At 37.8% G+C, this 9,117-nt stretch overlaps 1 non-coding gene across 1 annotated transcript; it reads right to left on the bottom strand.

Moving 5' to 3' along the window:
- Positions 1-8,615: 8,615 nt before the first annotated feature.
- Positions 8,616-8,722, bottom strand: LOC128775716 (U6 spliceosomal RNA). The gene has a single exon (XR_008420696.1). It is a non-coding gene; the product is annotated as a U6 spliceosomal RNA (small nuclear RNA).
- Positions 8,723-9,117: the final 395 nt, after the last annotated feature.

Raw genomic sequence — 9,117 nt, 5'->3', positions numbered from 1 at the left:
TGCTATTTGTGTAAATTAAAAAATGATTGACATTAGCAATTTAATGTGGTTTAAACTTTGTTATTAATATCTCCATTTTACAGATGAAAAGTCTGATGTTTAGAGGTCAAATAATGTACTGAAAATCACACAGCTGTTAAGTCACAAAGCCAGACCCAGAACCTAGAAAACTAGGTATGTCTGCCTCCAAAGCCTTGTTCTTCTCCTCCAGGCTGTACTGCCAGGTAAGGAATGCAATTAGGCTAAGTGAGAAAGGTGCATACCTCACCCTGTGGCCTCTCATTGACACAGCAGAGAGATGGGTAGCATTTCTTTGTTGTAGTTATATTTATGACTCATAAAGACAGATCTAGACTTGTGCAAGTATATACATTCTAGTTTCCTCCCGTATGAGCTTTAACTGTGTTAAATAAACAATGGTGTTACAGCTCTTGATCCATGGGGATGAAATTGCTTAAGATACGGATGGCAATGGTTTTGAAATATGTAATGTTTTAAGTCACCAAGCCTGTGACTGGCTGAAAGGTTCTCACACTGCCTTTGCGCTGTCTCATATGTTTTCCCTCTTACAGTATAAACTGCTCAAGCACAGCTTCCCTTTTCCCTTTGAGACTCCTTCTCAGTCAGCCTAAATAAATGATTACTGACCTTTAGGACAATGGTATAAGGCTGGAAATGGTGGTGGCCCAACTACAGACAAAAAATATTGCTGCCTAGATAGAGCAGCTCAATGAAAAAAAGTTATTATATGCACATACTCCTGCTTTGAGTAAGGCCCACTGTATACTTCATTTCAGTAGTTTTAGTTTCCTTTTTGAAGCGTTGCTTTTTAATTCTTTTCTCTTTTAGCTTGGCAGCCTTGTAGCTACAGTCAATTCTCTCCACTCTTGCCCCAGGCCTATTAGAATAAGGGCAATTGATTTATGCATCAAAAGTCTGATAGTATATAGAAGGTCATTCACTGAGAACTAAGGAGTCTTTAAATAGTGGTGGTCATGCAAATTAGTGTGATTGCTGGCCCAGGTCCTGAAACAAATTAAGCTGAACTGAATAGAAACCAAACTATGAGAAACTTTGATTTTAAATAAGGTTTGAAAGTATACATTTTCATCCTGGTACCAGATTTTTTTTTTTCATGTCACTATCATAAATTCTACCAGCTGGATGAAATTAATGAATGTGTATAATAGGGCTATAGAGATTGGTCGGGGAATGAGTTTCTGGTAATAGCATTGTTGGCAGAAAGACCGAAGCTTTCAGTTTTATCTTCATTGTTTTTTTAGACAACAAATGGTTTTGAGATATACCTTATTATTAGTTTTTAATTCTCTCATACCTGCTTCCCTCATCCCTGAGACTAAGAGAAGGAACAATGAATGGAAGCTTTCTCTGGGGCCAGGATTTCTCTGACTTTGATTCTCTGTGCTAGTATGGCCAGAGTTTTGTTTTCTTTTTTAAATTGATATATATTTGACATATAACATTATGTAAACTTAAGATGTACATGTTAATTTGATAAATTTATATATTGCAATATGATTGTCATTGCCATGTTAAGTTGGCACTTCTACCAGGTCACATATCATTATTTCTTTTCTGTGGAGGAAATAATTACAATCTAGTTTCCTAGCAAGTTTGATGATTATAATACAATATTGTTGTCTATTTTCACGATACTGTACATTACATCTCCAGGACTTATTTATCTACAACTGTAAGTTGTGACTGGAATTATTTTTAAAGGTGCAATAGATTGTTTCCCTTAAAACTGGTCTTTCTCTGCCTTTGGCTGTTCTGTTCTGCCCCACCTCTTCCAACAATGGATACCTTGGGCAACTGACAGGGCGAAGCCAGAGAAGTTCTGGACTTGTGCTGTGAATAACAGGAAGTGGTGCAAGATACCTTTGGCTAATTCCTCTGAAGTCCCACCCCCCTCCATGAATTTCCTTGTCCTATTTCTACTCGGCAGTCACTGCCCAGGATCTCAAAGAGATGGTAACTGGATTTAGTGGGACTTCCCTAAATCCCAGAGTCATGATATTATTAAACTCTCATGATTCTACTTTCACTTATATAAAACCTTTATTCTCAAACTTAGGATTAAATTCATAAATAACATCAAGACAATATGTTAAATCAGTTATGCAGGATGTGGAAAAAAGACACAAAGCTCTCACTAGATGTATGTCTTCCTTAAATTGACTTTTAAATTCTGAAATATATACAGAAGAGTGTATATAATGTAAATGTACAGTATACATCACAAAATGAACAGCAATGTACTCTCCACCCTGCCTGAGAAATAGAACATAATAATATGTCTGAGTTTCCCTGTCGTGCCTTTCAGAAGCAACCACTAGTCCTGAGTATTGTGTTATTAACTTCCTTACTTTTCTTTATGGTTTATCCCACATATGTATGTATGTATCCTTAAGTAAGAAATCACTTAATTTTGTGAACTTCTGAACTCTATATAATCTGAATTATACTATATGTATGCTTTCATGACTTGCTTTTTTTGCTCAGCACTGAGTTTCATCCATTTTTATTGTTATATAATGTTCTACTGTTTGACCTTAATTTTTATATTCATTCTCCTGATGATAGATATCTCAGTTATTAAAACATATATTATATATTAATATATTAATACTCCATTAAGATATTAAATAGAAAGTATCTAAACAAAATATTTTCAGATTTCCTTTATGCCTGAAATGGCCATCTGCAATTCCTAGTCAAGATTTTTCAACTATAATCTCTTAAAATTATTGATAATTATCATCAGCAAGAAACTTCATCATAAATTTGGCGACAGAGACTTTCTAACCATTTTTACAACAATATTATCTTAAGAATCTGGTAGCTATCATTTTCTTTCATTAACAAATGTAATATTATGGTTCTTGTTATTTTGTGGCAGTACAGAGGGATTTCTAATTCCGTTGAGGTTTTCGCAAATTTGTAGATTGTTCAGGTATTATCATCATAGTTGTCATTTTGAAAGTATACTAAAGATGTGTTGCTAAAAGACACATCAGACACAGACATACAGAAATATCCTCTGTAGTGAGTTGAACATGCGTCCTCTCAAAATCTATGCCTATCGGGGATATCATTATGAACTTGTTTGGAAACAGGGTCTTTGTAGATATAATTAAGATGAGGTCATCCTGGATGAGTGTAGGCAGTAAAACGAATGACTGGTGTCCTGATAAGGAGAGGACACAGAGAGACACACAGACAAACAGAGAAGGCCATGTGGCCACAGAGGCAGAGATTAGAGCAATGCAGCTACAAGCTAAAGTTATGTAAGGATTGCCAGAGTCACCAAAAGCTAAGAAGAGGCAAAGAAGAATTCTTCCCTAGAGGTTTCCAAGGGAGCATGGCCTTACCAACACCTTAATTCAGACTTGTAGGCTCTAGAACTGTGAGAGAATAAATTTCTGTTGTTTTAAGCTACCTAGTTTGTGATCATTTATGGCAGCCCTCAGAAACTAAAATACCCACTGTGAATGAAGATGAATGAGATGTACCTCATGGAGTTTGTCTTCTAGGAGACACTCCCTGGTTTCCTGGCTTCCATACACTCAAGTAGCTGCATCTTGGTTTGTATACCATACTCCTTAGGCACCAGGATCCTGACCTCACCTCCAACCTCCACGAGTTGAATTGCTGTCCACCGTGGTCCATCTGCAGGTGGCTAATTGAATGGATATCTGGTTGTAGAGCTCCTCTTGGGCTATACTCAGTGAGTCCAGGCAGTGCTAAGGGCAGGATGACATTTATAGAGTCTATTTTCTGTAAGGACTGTGAGGCCACCACTCACTGTGCATGAGCAGTTCTCCTTGGAGTTCTGGAAAAGGCTGAATCCACATGGATGTGATTAGTTTGGTGGAAGTTCTGGCTGCCCCAGGTCCAGCTGACAGTATCCTCACACTGGTTAGGAAGCTCAGCTCTCATCCAGCAAGCCTCAGCTTATAACTGTAGAACAAAAGTTGCTTCCAGTGCTTGTTTACCTCTATGGGTTCTAGTTTTCCTGTTTCTGGCCTCTGAAGAAATCCTTACTGTTTAACAATTTTGCTACAGATTTTAAACATTTGAAATATTTTATTCAACATATTAACTTGTGCTCTACAGGAGTATTTTCCTTTTTTTTTTTTCAATATATGAAGTTTATTGTCAAATTGGTTTCCATACAACACCCAGTGCTCATCCCAAAAGGTGTCCTCCTCAATACCCATCACCCACCCTCCCCTCCCTCCCACCCCCATCAACCCTCTCTTATGCTTTGGCTCTCTTCCACTCTAACCTCTTTTTTTTTTTCCTTCCCCACCCCCATGGGTTTCTGTTAAGTTTCTCAGGATCCACATAAGAGTGAAACCATATGGTATCTGTCTTTCTCTGTATGGCTTATTTCACTTAGAATAACACTCTCCAGTTCCATCCATGTTGCTACAAAGGGCCATATTTCATTCTTTCTCATTGCCACGTAGTATTCCATTGTGTATATAAACCACAATTTCTTTATCCATCCATCAGTTGATGGACATTTCGGCTCTTTCCATAATTTGGCTATTGTTGAGAGTGCTGCTATAAACATTGGGGTACAAGTGCCCCTATGCATCAGTACTCCTGTATCCCTTGGATAAATTCCTAGCAGTGCTATTGCTGAGTCATAGGGTAGGTCTATTTTTAATTTTTTGAGGAACCTCCACACTGTTTTCCAGAGTGGCTGCACCAATTTGCATTCCCGCCAACAGTGCAAGAGGGTTCCCGTTTCTCCACATCCTCGCCAGCATCTATAGTCTCCTGATTTGTTGATTTTGGCCACTCTGACTGGCGTGAGGTGATATCTGAGTGTGGTTTTGATTTGTATTTCCCTGATGAGGAGTGACGTTGAGCATCTTTTCATGTGCCTGTTGGCCATCCAGATGTCTTCTTTAGAGAAGTGTCTGTTCATGTTTTCTGCCCATTTCTTCACTGGGTTATTTGTTTTTCGGGTGTGGAGTTTGGTGAGCTCTTTATAGATTTTGGATACTAGCCCTTTGTCCAATATGTCATTTGCAAATATCTTTTCCCATTCCGTTGGTTGCCTTTTAGATTTGTTGGTTGTTTCCTTTGCTGTGCAGAAGCTTTTTATCTTCATAAGGTCCCAGTAGTTCATTTTTGCTTTTAATTCCCTTGCCTTTGGGGATGTGTCAAGTAAGAAATTTTTGAGGCTGAGGTCAGAGAGGTCTTTTCCTGCTTTCTCCTCTAGGGTTTTGATGATTTCCTGTCTCACATTCAGGTCCTTTATCCATTTGGAGTTTATTTTTGTGAATGGTGTGAGAAAGTGGTCTAGTTTCAATCTTCTGCATGTTGCTGTCCAGTTCTCCCAGCACCATTTGTTAAAGAGACTGTCTTTTTTCCATTGGATGTTCTTTCCTGCTTTGTCAAAGATGAGTTGGCCATACGTTTGTGGGTCTAGTTCTGGGGTTTCTATTCTATTCCATTGGTCTATGTGTCTGTTTTTGTGCCAATACCATGCTGTCTTGAGGATTACAGCTTTGTAGTAGAGGCTAAAGTCTGGGATTGTGATGCCTCCTGCTTTGGTCTTCTTCTTCAAAATTACTTTGGCTATTCGGGGCCTTTTGTGGTTCCATACGAATTTTAGGATTGCTTGTCCTAGTTTCGAGAAGAATGCAGGTGCAATTTTGATTGGGATTGCATTGAATGTGTAGATAGCTTTGGGTAGTATTGACATTTTGACAATATTTATTCTTCCAATCCATGAGCACAGAATGTTTTTCCATTTCTTTATATCTTCTTCAATTTCCTTCATAAGCTTTCTATACTTTTCAGCATACAGATCTTTTACATCTTTGGTTAGATTTATTCCTAGGTATTTTATGCTTCTTGGTGCAATTGTGAATGGGATCAGTTTCTTTATTTGTCTTTCTGTTGCTTCATTGTTAGTGTATAAGAATGCAACTGATTTCTGTACATTGATTTTGTATCCTGCAACTTTGCTGAATTCATGTATCAGTTCTAGCAGACTTCTGGTGGAGTCTATCGGATTTTCCATGTATAATATCATGTCATCTGCAAAAAGTGAAAGCTTAACTTCATCTTTGCCAATTTTGATGCCTTTGATTTCCTTTTGTTGTGATTGCTGATGCTAGCACTTCCAACACTATGGTAAACAACAGCGGTGAGAGTGGGCATCCCTGTCGTGTTCCTGATCTCAGGGAAAAAGCTCTCAGTTTTTCCCCATTGAGGATGATGTTAGCTGTGGGCTTTTCATAAATGGCTTTTATGATCTTTAAGTATGTTCCTTCTATCCCGACTTTCTTGAGGGTTTTTATTAAGAAAGTTGCTGGATTTTGTCAAAGGCCTTTTCTGCATCGATTGACAGGATCATATGGTTCTTATCTTTTCTTTTATTAATGTGATGTATCACATTGATTGATTTGCGAATGTTAAACCAGCCCTGCATCCCAGGAATGAATCCCACTTGATCATGGTGAATAATTCTTTTTATATGCTGTTGAATTCGATTTGCTAGTATCTTATTGAGAATTTTTGCATCCATATTCATCAGGGATATTGGCCTGTAGTTCTCTTTTTTTGCTGGGCCTCTGTCTGGTTTAGGAATCAAAGTAATACTGGCTTCATAGAATGAGTCTGGAAGTTTTCCTTCCCTTTCTATTTCTTGGAATAGCTTGAGAAGGGTGGGTATTATCTCTGCTTTAAATGTCTGGTAGAACTCCCCTGGGAAGCCATCTGGTCCTGGACTCTTATTTGTTGGGAGATTTTTGATGACTGATTCAATTTCTTTGCTGGTTATGGGTCTGTTCAAGCTTTCTATTTCCTCCTGATTGAGTTTTGGAAGTGTGTAGGGGTTTAGGAATTTGTCCATTTCTTCCAGGTTGTCCAGTTTGTTGGCATATAATTTTTCATAGTATTCCCTGATAATTGCTTGTATCTCTGACGGATTGGTTGTAATCATTCCATTTTCATTCATGATTTTATCTATTTGGGTCATCTCCCTTTTCTTTTTGAGAAGTCTGGCTAGAGATTTATCAATTTTATTTTTTCAAAAAACCAACTCTTGGTTTCGTTGATCTGCTCTACAGTTTTTTTAGATTCTATATTGTTTATTTCTGCTCTGATCTTTATTATTTCTCTTCTTCTGCTGGGTTTCGGGTGTCTTTGCTGTTCTGCTTCTATTTCCTTTAGGTGTGCTGTTAGATTTTGTATTGGGGATTTTTCTTGTTTCTTGAGATAGGCCTGGATTGCAATGTATTTTCCTCTCAGGACTGCCTTCGCTGCATCCCAAAGCATTTGGATTGTTGTATTTTCATTTTCGTTTGTTTCCATTTATTTTTAAATTTCTTCTCGAATTGCCTGGTTGACCCATTCATTCTTTAGTAGGGTGTTCTTTAACCTCCATGCTTTTGGAGGTTTTCCAGACTTTTTCCTGTGGTTGATTTCAAGCTTCATAGCATTGTGGTCTGAAAGTATGCATGGTATGATCTCAATTCTTGTATACTTATGAAGGGCTGTTTTGTGACCCAGTATATGATCTATCTTGGAGAATGTTCCATGTGTACTCGAGAAGAAAGTATATTCTGTTGCTTTGGGATGCAGAGTTCTAAATATATCTGTCAAGTCCATCTGATCCAATGTATCATTCAGGGCCCTTGTTCTTTATTGACCGTGTGTCTAGATGATCTATCCATTTCTGTAAGTGGGGTGTTAAAGTCCCCTGCAATGACCACATTCTTATCAATAAGGTTGCTTATGTTTGTGAGTAATTATTTTATGTATTTGGTGGCTCCTGTATTCGGTGCATAGACATTTATAATTGTTAGCTCTTCCTGATGGATAGACCCTGTGATTATTATAGAATGCCCTTCTTCCTCTCTTGTTACAGCCTTTAAAGTCTAGTTTGTCTGATACAAGTATGGCTACTCCAGCTTTATTTTGACTTCCAGTGGCATGATAAATAGTTCTCCATCCTCTCACTCTCAATCTGAAGGTGTCCTCAGGTCTAAAATGAGTCTCTTGTAGACAGCAAATAGATGGGTCTTGTTTTTTTATCCATTCTGATACCCTATGTCTTTTGGTTGGCACATTTAGTCCATTTACATTCAGTGTTATTATAAAAAGATATGGGTTTAGAGTCATTGTGATGTCCATAGGTTTCATGCTTGTAGTGATGTCTCTGGTACTTTGTCTCACAGGATCCCCCTTAGGATCTCTTGTAGGGCTGGTTTAGTGGTGATGAATTCCTTCAGTTTTTGTTTGTTTGGGAACACCTTTATCTCTCCTTCTATTCTAAATGACAGACTTGCTGGATAAAGGATTATCGGCTGCATATTTTTTTCTGTTCATCACATTGAAGATCTCCTGCCATTCCTTTCTGGCCTGCCAAGTTTCAGTAGAGAGATCAGTCACGAGTCTTATAGGTCTCCCTTTATATGTTAGAGCACGTTTATCTCTAGCTGCTTTCAGAATTTTCTCTTTATCCTTGTATTTTGCCAGTTTCACTATGATATGTTGTGCAGAAGATTGATTCAAGTTACGTCTGAAGGGAGTTCTCTGTGCCTCTTGGATTTCAATGCCTTTTTAAAAATATGGAATGCTTCACGAATTTGCATGTCATCCTTGCACAGGGGCCATGCTAATCTTCTCTGTATCGTTCCAATTTTAGTATATGTGTTGCCGAAGTGAGCACAGGAGTATTTTCTATAAACGGTTATTCTATCATTTTGGGGGGAATAGAACAAAGCTGACTTTTCTTTTATTCCAATCTAGGTCTTCATGTGTTGCTGTTCTCAGTTGCAGTATGTTGGTATATCCTGCTTGCAAAATCCGCTTGTGGAAGCATATGAAGCTTATTCCTGTGACTTATCATAACCTTATAATGACCACATTTGCAGAATCTTAAATCAGAATATATGATCTAAAAATATTACTATGTATTTATGGACTAACGAATAGAATCTTGGAAATTTTAACTCTTATGGAACACTTCTATGTGCTTGTCAGCCATACAATAATTGCTCAGTAAATGTTAGCTATCACTGTTACTATTATTATTGTTGTTGTTCTTACCTATGCCAGGAGAGC

The sequence above is a fragment of the Panthera pardus genome, unplaced genomic scaffold, assembly GCF_024362965.1.
Source record: "Panthera pardus isolate Hobbes unplaced genomic scaffold, ASM2436296v1 HiC_scaffold_8, whole genome shotgun sequence".
Lineage (NCBI taxonomy): Eukaryota > Metazoa > Chordata > Mammalia > Carnivora > Felidae > Panthera > Panthera pardus.
This window is presented reverse-complemented; position numbering and strand designations above follow the sequence as displayed.